Raw genomic sequence first — 16,971 nt, 5'->3', positions numbered from 1 at the left:
CACGAAGAAAATTCAGCACTTAGATTCATAATGAAGTGACAATGTTTAACTGCCTGTAAATTCAACTTTCAGGAGATTTAAGTACCCTACTATATAAATTTGTTAGCTCTAGAGAACACTTTAGATTTAATGTATAGCCTAACGCCTTTCAACATCCCATTCTGCTCAGGCAATAATAAGTTGTACTCACCAGTTTATTTGACAGTGAGAGAAGTGGTTTATTCCATTCACAGTCCTTGGTATTTTCCATACTGAGGCAGATTTTCAGGTGCTCAGCACTCCCTTTGGGGACAGATTTTCAAAAGAGCTCAGCTCGCCTTTAAATAAGTAAGCAGGAGCCAGATTTTAAAAGTGTTCAGCACCCAGCAACTCTCATTGTGACACTAATGGCCAGATTTTTCAAAAAAGCTCCATACCCAATATGCTGAACACTTTTGAAAATCTGGCCGATAGGGTAAAAGAAAGGAATTGATCACACAATGTTCCTGAGCATTTTCCCTCTTAGTGCCATTGTTTCAGTGATGTCACTCTAAATTGTGGTGATACCTCCAGTTATGTAGAAGAGTCCAAATATTGTTTCAGGCAGAGACAGTTTTAAATAACTGGATGGTTAGGAAGTGTCTTTTTTCTTTAAAATGTTGTCTACAGTTCTAGGAAATTCACCGTGGCAAAAACATTGACAAATTAGAATCCTAGAAAGACATCCTAGGTCATGAACCTGCTTTTACAGGCAATACCAGTCATTGCCTGTTGAGGATGCATTAGGAATGATGGGCCATATCATGGGTCTCCTACACAGGCATACAGGACTCATAAAGAGCATTAGCACTGCATATTGGCTAAAGAGGGAGGAAAGCAGCAGAGACCATATGCAGTGGATTCAATACCCTGATGTTTTACAGCTATCTCTGTGGTGGGTCTCCACAGCTCACCCTGGCCAGTGGGTCCATTCACAATGCAGCCGTAAAGCTACATACAAAGGGGGCAATGAGCAGTATCAGTTAATAACACCTAGCTGTTATAAAATGCTTTTCATCAGTATGTCTCAAAGCCCTTTACAGAGGAGGTCAGTACCTCCAATTTACAGATGCAGAATCTGAGGTACAGTGAGGCCAAGTGAGTTGCCCTGTGTCAGCCAAAAAGGCAGTGACAGAAAAAGGAATAGAGCCCAGGTCTCTTGACTGCTAGCCCAGTGCTCTATCCACTAGATCACACTGCCTCTGGCCCCTTCATATCTGGTTCCACATCATATGCACTGCTAGACATGGGGACAACTTGAGAGCTATCCAGCTGTACAGCATGGAGCTGAATAGAGAACTAATGAGGTCCTATTAATCCCATTATTTTTGGTTTTTTTGCTTGGAGATGATTGGTAGATGGGTAAAATACTGTTATTATTTAGTGGCTTATCACAATAACTTTCTTTTAAACAGTAGGTTTAAAAGCATATACAGTACGAGTTTGTAACTTACCATACTTGAAATTTTTTTCAGCTACATTTTGTACACTGTTTGCATGGGCTATATCTCTATCATAAATGAATTACTTCAGGTTTACGTACATTACCCTGTGTATGTCTTTATCTTTAATTATTCATTCTGAAATTTAATTAGCTGGTGTATGAACTATATTATTTTGTACTAGGTTATATTTATCATTCTAAATGTAATTGGAAAAATAAAATCTATTAAACTAATTTCTCAGAGGTTGAGGTATATCTTGAGCTACTCAGATTTTATTGAGCTTGTACTCAACAGAACTCCCATTAATCAAAAACTGAGTAAAGAACCTCAGGAAGTGGTTTTAAAGTAGAATGTGTGTGTGTGTGTGTGTGTGTGTGTGTGTGTGTGTGTGCACATGCTAGACTCTAGTTTTACCTTTTTTTGTGTCTGGCTGTCTAAAAGGATAGATCAGTTCAATGGCTGGGTTTTGCTACTTATTAGTAACTAAGTTGGTTCTGCTAATCTGGACCCATAGTGAGAGGAAAGAATTATATATATAAAAAGTAATATGAACAGTCATTGGCTTTTTGGAGTCTTTACTGTATCACGAGTAGGACCTTGATAAAAGAAAAGGGCACAGGTTCCACCTGTGAAAAGGCAATAATAGAGTGGATTAAGTTCTTTAAGTTCAACATGGGGTTACAGTTGCATGTCAGAGTTACTCACTGGATGGTTTCCAAGCTACTGAAGGTACAGCTGGTCATAGAGAAGCAGCTGAAAGCATCCGTCCCCCTTTTCTGCCTTTTGAATATTGTGTAGAACATGTCCTGCATTCAAGCATGAAATTTTGGGGGGGGATTTTGTTTGTTTTATGAACATTTTAACAATCACTTGAAAATTGTAATGACTTGCTGGTCAAAGACAAAGCTATGTAGATTTTCAATAAAATGTTCATCCTTTAACTCTGAGGTCTCATTCTGTGCCCAACCCGTTGTAGTTTTCTTTAGAGTCACCTTAAATTATGTTAGAGACATTTACAGTTAGAATAATGAATGCCCTGCCTTTCCCAGCATACACAAAATGATTGCTGTGACTATCCAGGGCATCAGCATCTCCCCCTTAAATAATCTCCCCTGAGCCGAACACAGACTGATTGGGTTTCATCAGGGAAATTTTACGAGAATGCCTAAACAGGAGGATATTGCTGAGGATGACCGGTAGCACTTTCATTCAGCATTTATAGTGCAGTCCCGTATCCAAGAAAGTCTCTTGTTGAAGTCAGTGAGCCGTAGCAGCAGAATTTGGCTCAGAGTGAGTAGCATGTTATTTTGTATGTAATTTTACCTCTATCTGCCAGCATGAACAAGTATGTGGTGGAGTTGTAGCCGTGTTGGTCCCAGGATATTAGAGAGACAAGATGGGTGAAGTAATATCTTTTATTGGACTAACTTCTGTTGGTCAGAGAGACAAGCTTTCAAACTTACACAGAGATCTTCTTCAGGTTCTGTGGCCTGCAATGTGCAGGAGGTCAGATCAGAATGGTCCCTTCTGACCTAAAAATCTATGAGTCTATGAGGTCTTGGAAATGTACTCAGAATGTCACAGCTAAGCACAAGGTGGAACAGATTGTGTAGCATAAATAGTTACATATTTCAAGGGACCATTCAAGGTGAAGTGGCTTGTTAATACCCCTCTTGTCATAGGGGGTCAGGAAAAGCTGGGAGGGGAGGGTTGAGTGGGCTATAGATTGTTATAATAAGCCATGGATCCAGTGTCTCTATTTGGTCCATGATTTTTAGTTCCTAGCGAAGTTATGAACAAGTATCTTCTTAGGAGCCCAAAGTCATTACCACTGCAATAGGCCAGTAGGGGCTCTGAGATGTAAGATATCAAGGGTAAATTAATTTCTATTTATTGTTTTTGGACTCCTATTGTTGTACCCACACTCTGTGTTAATCCAAAAGAGACATTTAAAAACCTATACATTTGGTTATTGTCTTTTGTAGATAATGGAGCCTCAGTGCCACTGCCATAGAATATCAGTGAAACAACTGTGTCATTTATCACAAACAAGACAATGTTATTACCTTTTTGCTATTTGTGTCTTACATGTTCGTTCAGCATTGTTATGCAATAGGGGATTATTAAATGTTTCAAAGCTACTGATTATTTTTTGTAATCAGAACTAAACTCTGCAGCTGTCACTAAGCTCCTCATCAAATGATATATTTATTATGTTAGAAATGAGAGGGGACATGTGAACCAGACTTTGAAAAGAATATGCTCAGCTCAGAGTAGAGTATTATTTTTAAATGCATGTGTGTGGGTTAGACCAAGATTGTTGCAGTATCAGTGTGCCCGACTTACGTGCCGCCTTTAATCTTATAGTATTGTATTTCATTGTCACTCGGTGCACTACTGTCACAAGTGAAATGAAAAACCTCTGCGTTCAATGAGCAGTTTAATCTGTCATCATAATCACGAAAGTCTTGTCAATCTTGGCCTAAAAGTTAAGCATGTAGATCAAATATGTGGTAAAAGGAGACATCTGGACTCCACAATGTAAATGGACATTGCTGAGGGGAAGGATATTAAATATTTGTCTCTCTTGTGTTTTATTACTCTAAATGAACATATTAGAATTGTTCCATATGGTCAAAAAAAAAAACAACCCACCCCCAAAACCACCAGGAATAGAGATAATGCTAGTCCCTTCCCTTGAAGGAAGAAATTGCTAGCCAAAAGCACAGCACATAAAAATGTGAATATTTCCTGCTGAAGACTGCGGTAGCATTACCCAAGATCACTTTAGTAGCGTATATACTTCAGTGTTTTTTAGCCCCTCAAACTTGCTCTGCCCATGAAAGCAAGACAATGAGGGAACGTTCTGTTGGTTCAGAAAACTGACAAAATTAGATCACCACAGGTTGACAAGAGATAGTATAAGCTAAATTTGCTGTATCCAGAAGACAGTGTATTTAAAAGCCGAGTTACACCTTGTAAACAAATATTTTGTCAGCCTTTGTGTGGTTTTAAAAGTCTGGCATAAAAATGTATTAAATTATATCTTTCATTTATATAGCATAATAGCAACCTTAATACTGCAAAGTGCAATAAAAAGTAATATATTTTGCTATCATCACAATAGTGAAGTCTAATACAGTGCTAAAAATGCTTTCTAATTTAATGAAAGATACTGTGACTTCAACGTGAGATTTTGCCAGGTTGGGGGAAACTCTATTAGAGACCAATACAATTTTCTGGAGATGAACCTGTTTTTGGATCTGTGGGAATAGTAGCATGAAAATCTAAATTTGGAGCATTACTTTCTGTTTTAAAAGCACTTAGTGGTGCATTAAATTAACTCTTTTAATAAACATTTACGGTAGGATTTCCAGGAACACCAGTGTTGGGTTAACTCTGAAATTAGTCTTAAAACTCCCAATCAGTATGGTGAGGACTTTTGGAAATCCCACACTTAAGGCACTTGTTCCTCCTGTTCCCTTTTACTTCCATTGCCATGAATGAGAGTAACATTACTTATCATTATTTATTTTATTACTTATTAGCAGCATATGTAGTGATGTATGTAGTTAAGGTTGCCTGACACTTCCATTATAACACCCCATTTTCAACTGCTTCTAAGTTTGCCAAATTTTTACCTTTTGGGATGAGATTGTCCATACCGGGTGTTTGTCTCAGGCTTTTTTTTTTAAGCTTCAGCAAAAAATAATACATTCATTTCCAAGAATGGGATTAGGTACAAATACATTGTTTTGCCCATTTTAAAAAATGCTCACAATCTTTGGAGCAAAGGCTTAAAATTTGGCAAAGAGTGGTCCTTGTCTCAGGGATGTCTTTTGCTGTTCCCTTGAAAAAACCACCCACATTTGGCCATTATAAGCCTTTGACAAATCACAGTTCTTACATGATTGTTAGGAATTTGCTGTTATAGTTTGGCCATTAAATTCTCAGGCTGAGTATTCCCTCTGTACTCTTCATGCTCCATTCTTAACTCACAGCTCCCACATGGGACAGAATGTGCATAAACCATCCCCCAGAGCAACTGAGCATGTTGCATCCCAGGACTGCTTGGGCTCAGCAGTATTTTCTCTACAATTGCTGCTCTCAGCTGCTATGCAACCTCTCTGGTTCTGGGAACAGGAGCTGAGAGCAGGGAGTGTGTCTCTCTTGTGCCCTCAGTGACGACCCTGCCAGCATCCAGGTGGCAAGGAGGAGGAAGCAACCTGATTCAAATGGAGAGGGGGAAAGAGCAGGACTTCTTGGGAGCATCAGCAAAGGCAGTAGATCGGGACCAGGAGCTTGGAGAGAGTTGCATGAGCAGCTTTAATTCTGGCATTTCTTAACTTTTGAGCGCTTGACTTTGCAACATTAATGTTGTTTTAATGTAATTTTTTATGTGTATTTTAACATTTATATTGCAGTAGTATATGAAGGCTGCAACTAGGTGGACCCTTTGTGTTAGGCACCATACAAACATGTAACAGTGACAATGCCTGCCCCAAACAGCTTATACTATTGGTTGGCACTAAAATGTCAACATTTATCTACAGTGGTACCTAAGATATCTCAGAATTGCCCTCTGGTACGTATCCCAGGTATTTCTATGTGTTACCTTCAGAAATATTGATATTTCCTGGTGATCACTACAGATGCCTTATTTCAGATTTTGCATGCTTCAAGCCCTCTACCAGGGAAGTAGGTCATTATTTTAACCCCATGTCCCTGATGACAAAACTGTGACACAGGAATGTGAAGTGACTTGTCCAGAGCCACACAGCAAATCAAAAGCAGGGCCAGGATTGGAAGTTCAGCATTCCTGATTTCTAGCCCTGGGTTCATTTCTCTAGATCACTCATGATATGTTAAACACCAACTGAAATATATTAAAATATTCAGCATATTACGAGTTCATAAAATTAAATATGTACTTGAAAAAGATAAATGAAATTGTTATGATTTCTCCATATATAGTATGCTTTTTGTATCATGATAAGGAAAGCAATTGGCATGGCAATGGTAGTAATACAATGGAATGGCAAATTGAAACTATGAGAAGGCTTTCATGCCTTACCAGTATAGAGTGGCTATGCCTGCCTACTTCAGCTGTCCCTCAGTAGGATTTGTCAGCCAGGTGATGAGAGCTATTTCTGTATTTGCAAAGAAGACCATGTGTGTGTGCAGTGTTGTATGCTCATTAATTATGCCCCACCTCATTATATGTTAGAACCAATCATTGCTTTTGGCCCAGGCTTCTTGAAACACTTATAAATCAAAGAGCTAAAGCATGATAGTGAGGTATGTAACTCTAGCAGGAGCTTTATTAATACCTATGCAGTGCAGACACAATCAATAAATTGCTGACTAAACCCCAAATTCCTGCCCCAGCATGCACTGAGTTCATTATAAAACGTGAGATGGATTGTTTTCTGGAGTGAATTTCTTTCTTCTATAAACGTGGTCTTGAATCTAGACATTACAACCATGTTATTTTAAAAACCATCTCTCAAAAGCAAATTATTTGTTTAAACTATACGATAGACTCTACTCTACAAACCTAATCTACTCCACAGACCTAATCACTCTACTCCAGCCCTGTTCCACTATTCCAGAAAGCAGTGGAGGATGCTAGTAGGTTTTTTGAACGTTGCCACTATGTTGCTTAGCCTTCCCAAAATAAAACCACATCAACAGCAATCTTCTGTGCACACATACACAAAGTCCATATCCTGCTGACTGGAGGGAGGAGAAATATATATCCTTATGTGTACACTTCAATATTTGGTACGTGCTCAGATACTTAGGAAAGAGACCTGGGTGTGATTGTGGATGGCTCAGAGAAGACTTCTGTTAAATATGCAGCTGTGGTGAAAAACAAACAAGATGTTCGATATGTAAGGAATGGGATGGAGAATAATACAGAAAATATTATAATGCCTCTGTATAAATCACTAATATAGCTTTATCTAGAATATTCTGTACAACCAGTCACCCCATTTCAAAAAGGATATTTCAGAATTAGAGCAAGTTCAGAGAAAGCTAATGGTATGGAAAAATCTCTCAGATGAAGAAAGATGGAAAATATTGGGATTGTGTACCTTAGACAAATTAGAGGGACATAATAAAAGTATATAAAATAATAAACAGTAAAAGAAGGTAGAGTGGGAGCTTCTGTTCTTCCTGTCACATAACACAAGAACAAGGGAACATTCAGCGAAATGGAAAAGTGGCAAATTCAAAACCGATAAAGGGAAATGCTTTTTCACACATATACTTAGACTTTGAAACTTCCTGTTACAGGAAATTGCTGAGAGTAAGAATTTAGCAAGATTCACAAAGGGATTGGACATTTATGTGGATATACTGTACTAGATAGACCTCAGTTCTGATCATTCAGTAATTTTTTTACTTACTGAAGCAATATGAAGCTAGACAGATAAGTCAGATAGATTACTCTTCGGTGGATGAAACAGAATGATTTTTTTATGTCGCTAGCCAAGTGGTATAATCACCTCTGATACATGTCCAAACCCTGATATGAATGGAAGTTTCAGGTGAGCCAAGAAGAAAATGTGCTGTATGTGAGACAATAAGTACCGGTTTTCCAGCTGAGGTTTGAAGTGAGATGGGGAATTGAGGTACGGAAACACAGGTGAGCTGTCCGAAACCGTACAGGTTGTAAAGCTGAGATGCCAGCTGTCCTGAGATTATGTAGAGAGACAGAGAAGAACAGGCTCATCGAAAATGAGCTGAGGGACCTGGGAGGGGAGTACAGAGAGAAAGGGTCCATAGGAGATAGGCTGGAACAAATCCAGGCAGTATTTTAAAATCCACTGTCCTTACGTTCCCCTTCTACAAAACAATGTGTGTTTACCCAAATCCTTGGATCTGCTGCAGCAAAAAATCTTGTCACTCTCCCTTGGTTGGGATGGGATCAGCAGCAGGATTGTGAAAGGGGCAGTGGGTGTGGCCTTCAGATTTCACATTGGCAAGAAATCCAGAGAACAAGACAGTACAGATCCCTGTCTCCCCCTGCTCAGATGGCATGCTGCTGTTTGTTGTACTCTGTGACCGTTCCAATGCGAGTAACATTGCACAGAGGGGTAGTTATTCAAGCAGCATTAACTTGAGTTTACTGTGTGCATACCATATGTATACTTCACAAGAATATATATCACGTTCAGCAGAGGTTGTTCATCTCTGCCCCTTTGTCTGTGCCACGTCCCTCCCCTACAATGTCATGCAGTGCTTTACTCCTATGGCTTTAGCACAGAGGGGCTAGTTGGCACAGTGGGGAAGCTGTGGCATAGTTTACTTGGTTCTCAGTGTAACTCTGTAACTAATTCTTTTTCCTTTTAGCACAGAGAAACCTAAGACAAATTAGAGCAGTTGAATTGGATCCCGAAATAAGTAGGGAACCAGTGAACTTGTTTGCAAATCGGATGGTAGAATTTGCAATTGTTTACATCTGTGACAAGGCTGATGACAGCTTTCTGTTCTTGCTGAAGTCTGGTTGGAAAGGCCAGTTTGTGTTAAAAAGTGATTTGGGGGCATTTTCTTCTCACAGTTTTAACAACGTTGACCAAGTTGTACTCTCAGTTACACCACTGACAAACTGGAACAACTCTACTGATTTCAGCAAATTTACTAGATTTATACTCATGTAACTAACACAATAGTTGGACTCATTATCTTTCCTAGCTAATAAGCGGTGGATTAGCGCGATGCTGTAAAATTCAAATGGCAATAGTTACCTTTTTAAATACCTTGGCGTGTATTTTTTTGGTGTCAGCATGAAACTCCCATTAAGTTCAGTGGGAATTATGTGCATATGTGGAGAGATGAATGAGCAAGAGCTGGTGCATTGGTTAAGTTGTGAATGCGGTCTTGTGCATATCTGTCTGTACATCTTTCTTCGGTGGTACATTGAGTTGCTTGCACATTTAACCTCTGGAGTTATGTATTCAAGTCTAAAATTAGGTCACATGTAGGTTCTGAGTCCTGTTTGACCAAATGACAAAACAGTTTGGCATGACCCGCAGTCGCTGACAGGGGCTGATAATTGAATCATAGAATTTATCGATGGAAAAGACCTATCCGTTTACATTTTTAAAGAATAAATGCCAGTGTTCATAAATAAAAAAATTCAGGCAGTGGCATAACTGCATTTGTGCATGTAATAACTTATTTACAGTTGTATGCATGAATATACATAATTTGCTGATAGGCTACAGCTGCTGATACTCCCCTCCCTCCCCAAAAAATAATTGGGCCGTTAGGTCATTTAATACAACGTAATACAAAAATAACATTGTGCTTCCTTCTAGATAGATAGTCCCTTAATGATTTGTTTTGGAGAGGGTCATTCATACTTTTAGTGCAATAACAGTTCCAAAGTCCATGAAATGTTGGTGGGCTTTATTTCCCCCAGAAGACTGGTCTCTGTTTTAGAATGTGGGTGAAGAAGACGACTAAAGAGAATCCCAATTTTCATCAAGTCCCTGCTCCTTCTCCCTATTCTCTCTCTCATGCACACCATTGATTCTTTTTCAGCTTCTAAAAAGTTAAATTAGAATAAACTATTCGGAATATTCACTTGGTTCCTGTGAGGTTGGTGTGAGTTTTGCAGAACAAAATGTTGAGTTTAGAATACTGTTTATTTAAAAAAAAAAAATTAGACCAGAACAGCCTTTTTGTTTTTTATTTTTTGCTGCAAGCCTTGGAGGTAATCCAGGATTTTAAAATTGTTTCTTTCTTTTCATGTGCTTTGGAAAATCTAAATAACTACTCACTGTACACAATGTGTACCCCTTTAATGATAAATTGTCTCCAGAATCCTGGAGGGGGAAAAAAATCTAACAATGAAACACTTTTTAGGAAACAAAAATGATAGAAATAACAACTGTGTCACATCAGACCTCATTAGAGTCAATGAACTCACTGTGGTATTTAACAATTTCCAAGAAGTAGGCCATAATTCATAAATTATTGTAATGCATAAAGTACTTAATTCATAAATAGCACTGTTGAGAACAGCAGCAGTATACAATCCTTGGTTTACAGCGACCCTTTTTTAAAGAGTCAAACCTAGGAGCTGGAAAATACAAGAGTAAGTAAAAATTAAAAAGGCATAGGCTTTATAGCCATTGTATATAGTTTGGAAAATGTATATCATTCCAAAACCAAAAATCTTTGTTTCAAAAACCAGTCAAGGTTGATAAATGACAACACTGTACTTATGTATCACATTGGTTGCAAAACGCAAGCACTTAAAAGCAAGGAAATGAATAGTTAGGGACATCATAATTCTTATTCTGGACAAATAATAAATATAGACACATTGAGACACACTAGCACCTTAAAACCAGTTTAACTGCATATGGTAATCCTTCTGCAGGTATAATGGCTCCTGGTCCCCTGGTTGCTGAAATGACTCCTTTAGGGCTCCTTATGTCCTTTATCTATAGGAAGAAAGTCATAAAGTAGATCATCTGTAATAATGCACTGCTCTTCTTACTCTGAGGACTGGCTCAGTAGTAGGGTGACCATGTTTTCCCAAAGGGAAAATGAGACACCACACGGGGCCTACCCAAGCCCCCCCTGCCCCCTCATGAGCCCCCCCCCCAAGGCCTCTCTGCCTCCTGCCCATGAGGCCGGCCTGAGGCCCCCATTTCTCTCCTGTGCATGAGGCTGGCACAACCCTCTCCCCCCCCGCCACCTGCCCAAGGCCCTCCTCTCCCCGCTGTGCACAGGACCAGCACAACCCCCCCTGCCTGTTCAGGGCTAGCACGAGGCCCTCCTCTACCCCCTGCACGTGAGGCCAGCCCAGGACCCCCTGCCACCGACCTTCAAGGGGCTAGTCCAGCCTGAGCTGCTCTCCAGAGCCTTCCCTCCACCAAAAGGCTAGTGTTGCTGCTTGCCCCTCCCCCCCCACGTTCCTTCACACCCTGTTAGGGGTTGCACCCCACCTTTTTTGCAAAACCAGGCATTTGTCCAGTTTGCTCAAAAGGGACTGTCCTGGTCAAAATGGGACGTATGGTCACCCTACTCAGTAGCCAGACAACCCCGGGATCAGGGGCTGCAAAGGTGGCTTCTCCAGAGCTGACTGTAGCTTGGCTGGACCAGAGAATCTGGCCCTTTATTCTTAACACGTACAAAGAAATGCATAGTACATCACAACATAACCTTAACTCTGACCCATGGATATTTTTGAAAATATGTTCTGTCATCTTGATTTTAATATCTAAACTAACTGTCCACAGTTGAAATAATTCATAACAATTTGCTTCACTACAATCTGTTGTCTTCAAATATAGTTGGTGCATGAGTTTTCAAGAAAATGTATCTACATGGAAAGTCTAAAGAAGTATTTATAAGACATTTCAGAACTAGAGCAGTCGTTCTCAATCTTTACCATACCAGGACTCCATTCCCTCTAAGATCTAGCTAAGAACGTCCTTCTGTTTAGCAATATGGAAAGAGCGGAGTGGTTCAGATGCCCTGATGCCTGTGTGCAACTCCCCAGGTTGTGAACCCAGGAGCTAGAGGAAGACAGATGAACACTTGACAAAAAGTGCTAGTCATCCTGGTTGTGAGCACTATAATTGGGTGTTTCTGAGTGTATGAAAAGGTGGATGAGACCTCTTACTAGATTAATAGGAGAGGAAAATCGTGTCAGTTATACCTTATGTTCTTTTAAAAGTAATTTTCCATAAGAATTTTTATTTGACCTATGTCCTTAATGATAATTTGCCCATTTTTAACACATCCATTCTTCTGAATACTCCAATAGTTACCAATGAGAGGCGTTTTGTGCTTAATTCATTGAACACTGTGTAACTTTTTCACTACTTCATTAACTGCCTTAGAAAGCACACCTCAACATTAAAGTACTAAGTCTAAAGCTATTATCTAGCTGAAGTACATTTGATCTTGTCTAGATTTTTGTTTAAAAGCTAAGCTTTTTCAGAAAGAAATACCTAGCACCAAATTACTAGAAAGAATAACCTGGGGATAGCTACGGTATGTGGAATTTCAAGAAATAATTCTAATGATAATTACCAATTTGGTTTCTGAAGACAAATATTAAGATAGGTAATTACTTAGCTATTAAGTTTTTGATAAATATGGACAATCAATAATTATTATAATTATTTGTCAAAAATTTATATGTAGATGAAGAACAATGATAACTTTCATTTGTTATATTTCTAATGGCAAAAAAAACCCCATCTTTTTGTTAAGCTTTTAATTAAAATTAAGATTTCCAATACCTGGACTCAGAAACAGTCTCCTAAAGAATGAAATGTGTTTAAAATATTTCTAAAGTGAAACAGGAAAAAAAGGAACAAGAGCTGATTTTTCCAATGTTTCACTTGCACTCCTAACTTGTCGGAAATCTAGAAACCCTGTAGAACAGTATGTTGGCAGCTCTTGAACTTAGCTACTGTAAACTGGTTTTCCCTACTGCCTATCATTTGGCATCATTAATCTTCATTAAACCAGTTTATCCCATTGAGCTTAAAGTCTCTTTCTTTTTAGAGACTTGAAAATTGAAAAAGACATTTAAAACAAACAAGTCTTGTTTAAGTACTCTGTATGGGTGAAATATAACTCAGCACAGAATCTGCTGATCATATTCTACAGGGATTTTATCCAGGGTGAGAAAGTACAGTACATTTGTTTTATATACAGTACTGTATATCACACCAAACTATATACATGAAAATCTGTTGCATTGCCTTAAACTGAACTGTCATGCTCAATATAGCTTTATAAATATTGACACATTTCCTCCACCACTCCATGCCTCCCCCAAATCCCTATGTTAATTGTGAAATTATAATAATACAAACATGGAAAAATATGGACATTCATAGTGAAGGATCGGTGCTTTTGGTAGCTGGACACCATCGGGGCAGCAGATAAGGCTAACAACCCTGATTTAGGAAAGCATCCCTATTTGAGACAGCACATAAGCATGTCATGTGCTTTACTGAATAGAGAGATGGACCTAGGCAGATGTGCTAGTGCTTTTCTGAATTGGGGTCAAAGGTAATGGCCTATCTGCATGATAAATACTTATAAGTGGAATCCGTTGCATATATAAAACAATTTCCGTATTCTTTTCATATCTGCTGGTGGTACTCAACATTCCAGTGGAAGTCTGAAGGATCTGCCAATTATTTCACAGTTTACATTCCCACATCCCAAGGATCAGTATAAAGGCCACCATGGTGGCAGAGCAGGATTGGACAAAAGTTCCTGAAGATTTAATTAGGAAGAAGGAGTGCCTCATGTCATTCAACAGCAGTTCCTCCAACTAAATGGGGCTGGCTTGGGGAGCTAAAGGTCAGGGGCCATGTTCTGATCTCTTTTATATTGACATAAATGCAGAGTAATTCCATAGTCTTCAATGGTATCATGACTATGGAGCTGCAATAACAATTAGAATGTAACCAGTGATTAGCACTTATCCACATTTTCGTCCAGTGATCTCAAGGTATCGGTGTAGTTGTGATCTGCATTTGATACCAGAAGAAATATTCGAATAGATTAGTTTCTCTTTACGGGCTAAGTTGCCGTGCCTATTCTTTTATCGCTGTGACGTATCTGCCTGATCCTACATCCAGCCAATACAGTCAGTGGAAATGTTGGATGTGCAAGATGTGCAACATTGGGTCTTGATTCTATAAATGTGAGTTACATATGGGAACAGAGTTTTACAACTGTACAAAACTTCAATTTAAGAAACTGTTATTTTTTGTTCATTCCCTCAGAGTTTCACTTTGAGTTCTCAGGTTTGAACCCAAAAATCTGAGAGCAGCTGGAATTACAGTTTCACACCATTTCAAGTTAAAACCATAAATCCCTCCTTAGCATGCGTGGGGAGGGAGGCTGTTTGTGCAAAACTTGGCCAAGGCTCATTGGAAACCTTTGCAAATGTCAGGCCCCAGTTTGTACTAAGGTCTTTCTTGGACAAGCTCTAACTGACTTCAGTGGAAGGACTGATTTAAAAACTGCGTAATAGAGGAAGGAAAGTAGAAACTGGGGTCCAAATCCTGATGCTCTTATTTTGGTTTACAAATAAAATTTAAAAAAATCTTTAATCTGACAGGATTTGATTTGCTAACGCGTTACTTCAGTTTGACAGCAGTGTAACTTCATTGATTCCAGTGAAGATACACTGGCATAAAACTGGAGTACTGTGACAGTGATTGAGGTCCATATTCTCTAAGTTTCACAAGACAATTCTCTGCCTTTCTAACTTTGTATGCCAAGTTTCATAGCGTAGGAAATTTATGTCCAAGTTGCCCCTCTGAAAACAAAGTTGCATATAATAAAAGCAGATACAACCTGAAAAGTAGTGTTGGGGAGACTGCACAACACTGTAGGAGAATATTTATTTTGTTTAAGCCAACTAATTTTCTCTTTAAAGTACATATTGCCCTTTCCCTGCCTGAGAAGAATGTTATTCCCCATTCCCATGTACTGAGCTCCCGTTGGCATTAATTGACAATTTCACGTGTGGAGGGCTTGCAAGAAAAATACACTTTATGGCAAATAAATTATTTGTTTTTTAAAAAACAGTTCCTTCTCCTCATATCCTCTCTCTTCCAATGGCTTCATTCAAGTAAAAATTGTAATCCTCTTTTTGTGACTCTGCAATCGATTGTTGCATGAAAGTTTGATTTCTGGTGTTTAATCAAAGTCCATGAGACTTACACATCTGAATAACAAAACTTTGCATACCTATAGCACCTTCAGTCCAAGTATTTTGAAGTGCTTTACAAACATTAATTAATTAAGCCTGACAGTATGTTTTGAGGCAGGATGGTGTTACCCTCATTAGTATTGTCATTTTGCAGATGAAGAAACTGGTGCACACAGAGGTTAAGGACAAATTTTTCAAACTTAGGTGTTTAAAATCAGGCATTTAAATCCATATTTAGGCTCCTAGAGTGCAATTCTGCTCCATTGGAATTCAATGGCAAAACTTCCACTCACTTCAATGTTGTAGGATCAGGCCCTTAAAGGAGGTTTGATTTTCAGATGTTCTGAGCATCTGCGTGTCCCATTGAAATCAGTGGGACTACAAGTGCTCAACATCTTTGAAAATTCAGTTCCCTGCAATTTAGGTGCTTAAATACGGAATTGTCTAACTTTAGCCAGCCACATTTGACAATTTTGATCTAAATGACTTAACAACATCACACAGAAATTCCCTTGCAGAACTGGGAATGGGACCTTGACTTATTGATGCTTGGTCCTCTGTTTAATCACAAGACCATTCTTTCTCAATTATCTGTACAGTATCTAAGGACAAGATTTGACTGTGACAAAAAGCACCACTGTATGCTTAGAAATGCCTGTGTACTTGCACTGATATTTTGATGTTATGTCCATTGAAGTCAATGAGAGTTTTATGTGTGAGGAGTGCAGGACCAGCCTAATGGTTCCCAGCTGACTTTACATTTGGCTAGATTGTCCCCTTAAATGTAGCCTTAGAATTAGGGGCTGCACATTCCTGCACTATAGCTAGATGAGCTCTGGGAAGGAATCATGGGTGGGATTTTCAAAGGAGCCTAAGAGCCAATTCCCACTGGTTTTTAAAAGTTCCCAAACTGTTTAAGAACACAAGTTCCACTGATAGTCTATGGGATTTCTCCTATATGCTTTAGGTGCTTTTTTAAATCAGGGTGCCTAATTCCCTTAGACTCCTTTGAAAATCCTTTCTTATGTCTCCCCATTGCTGACCAGAAACAACTTCCCCTTCTTGCCACACTGGAAATCTCTGCCCTGCCACCTGTCCACTCCTGTCACACTTGTACAGGGGGACGTAACAGGTGCACAGGTGCAGCAGCAATATGTGAAGGTCACACGGGGTATGTGAAGGGGAGATGAACTGTATACAGTTCAGGTGTTCACATTTTAAAAGGATGTTGCAAAATTGGAGAGGGTGCAGAAAAGAGCCACAAAAAATGATTTGATGACTGGAGAAAATGCTTAGGGCTTGTCTACACTACCTGCCAGATCGACGGGCAGCGATTGATCCAGATGGGGTCAATTTATCGCATCCAGTATAGACATGATAAATCGACTGCTGAACGCTCTCCCGTCGACTCTGGTACTCCACCAGAACGAGGAGCGCAAATGGAGTTGACGGGAGAGTGTCAGCTGTCGACTTACCGCAGTGAAGACACTGCGGTAAGTAGATCTAAGTACGTTGACTTCAGCTATACTATTCATGTAGCTGAAGTTGCATATCTTAGATCGACCCCACGCAGTAGTGTAGACAAGCCCTTAGACTGAGAGAATTAAATTGCTTAATCTGATTATTTTACCAAAGAGAAGATTGAGGGGTGACTTGATTACAGTGTCCAAATGAATGCCTTTGTGGGGAGAAAATAATGGGTAGTAAAGTGCTCTTTAATGTAGCGGAGAAAACTTTTCAAGAACCAATAGTTGGAAATGTAAAACAGACAAATTAGAAATTAGGCATACATTT

At 39.2% G+C, this 16,971-nt stretch overlaps 1 protein-coding gene across 1 annotated transcript in view; it reads left to right on the top strand.

Annotated features, from left to right (window-relative positions):
• Positions 1 to 16,971, top strand: part of COL25A1 (collagen type XXV alpha 1 chain) — a 426,642-nt gene that overhangs the window by 194,832 nt on the left and 214,839 nt on the right. The gene's annotated exons all lie outside the window — the stretch shown is intronic.

This window comes from Terrapene carolina, unplaced genomic scaffold, assembly GCF_002925995.2.
Source record: "Terrapene carolina triunguis isolate 2854851 unplaced genomic scaffold, T_m_triunguis-2.0 Scaffold706, whole genome shotgun sequence".
Lineage (NCBI taxonomy): Eukaryota > Metazoa > Chordata > Testudines > Emydidae > Terrapene > Terrapene triunguis.
Note: the sequence above shows the minus strand (reverse complement) of the source record. Positions and strands in the feature narration are given on the sequence as shown.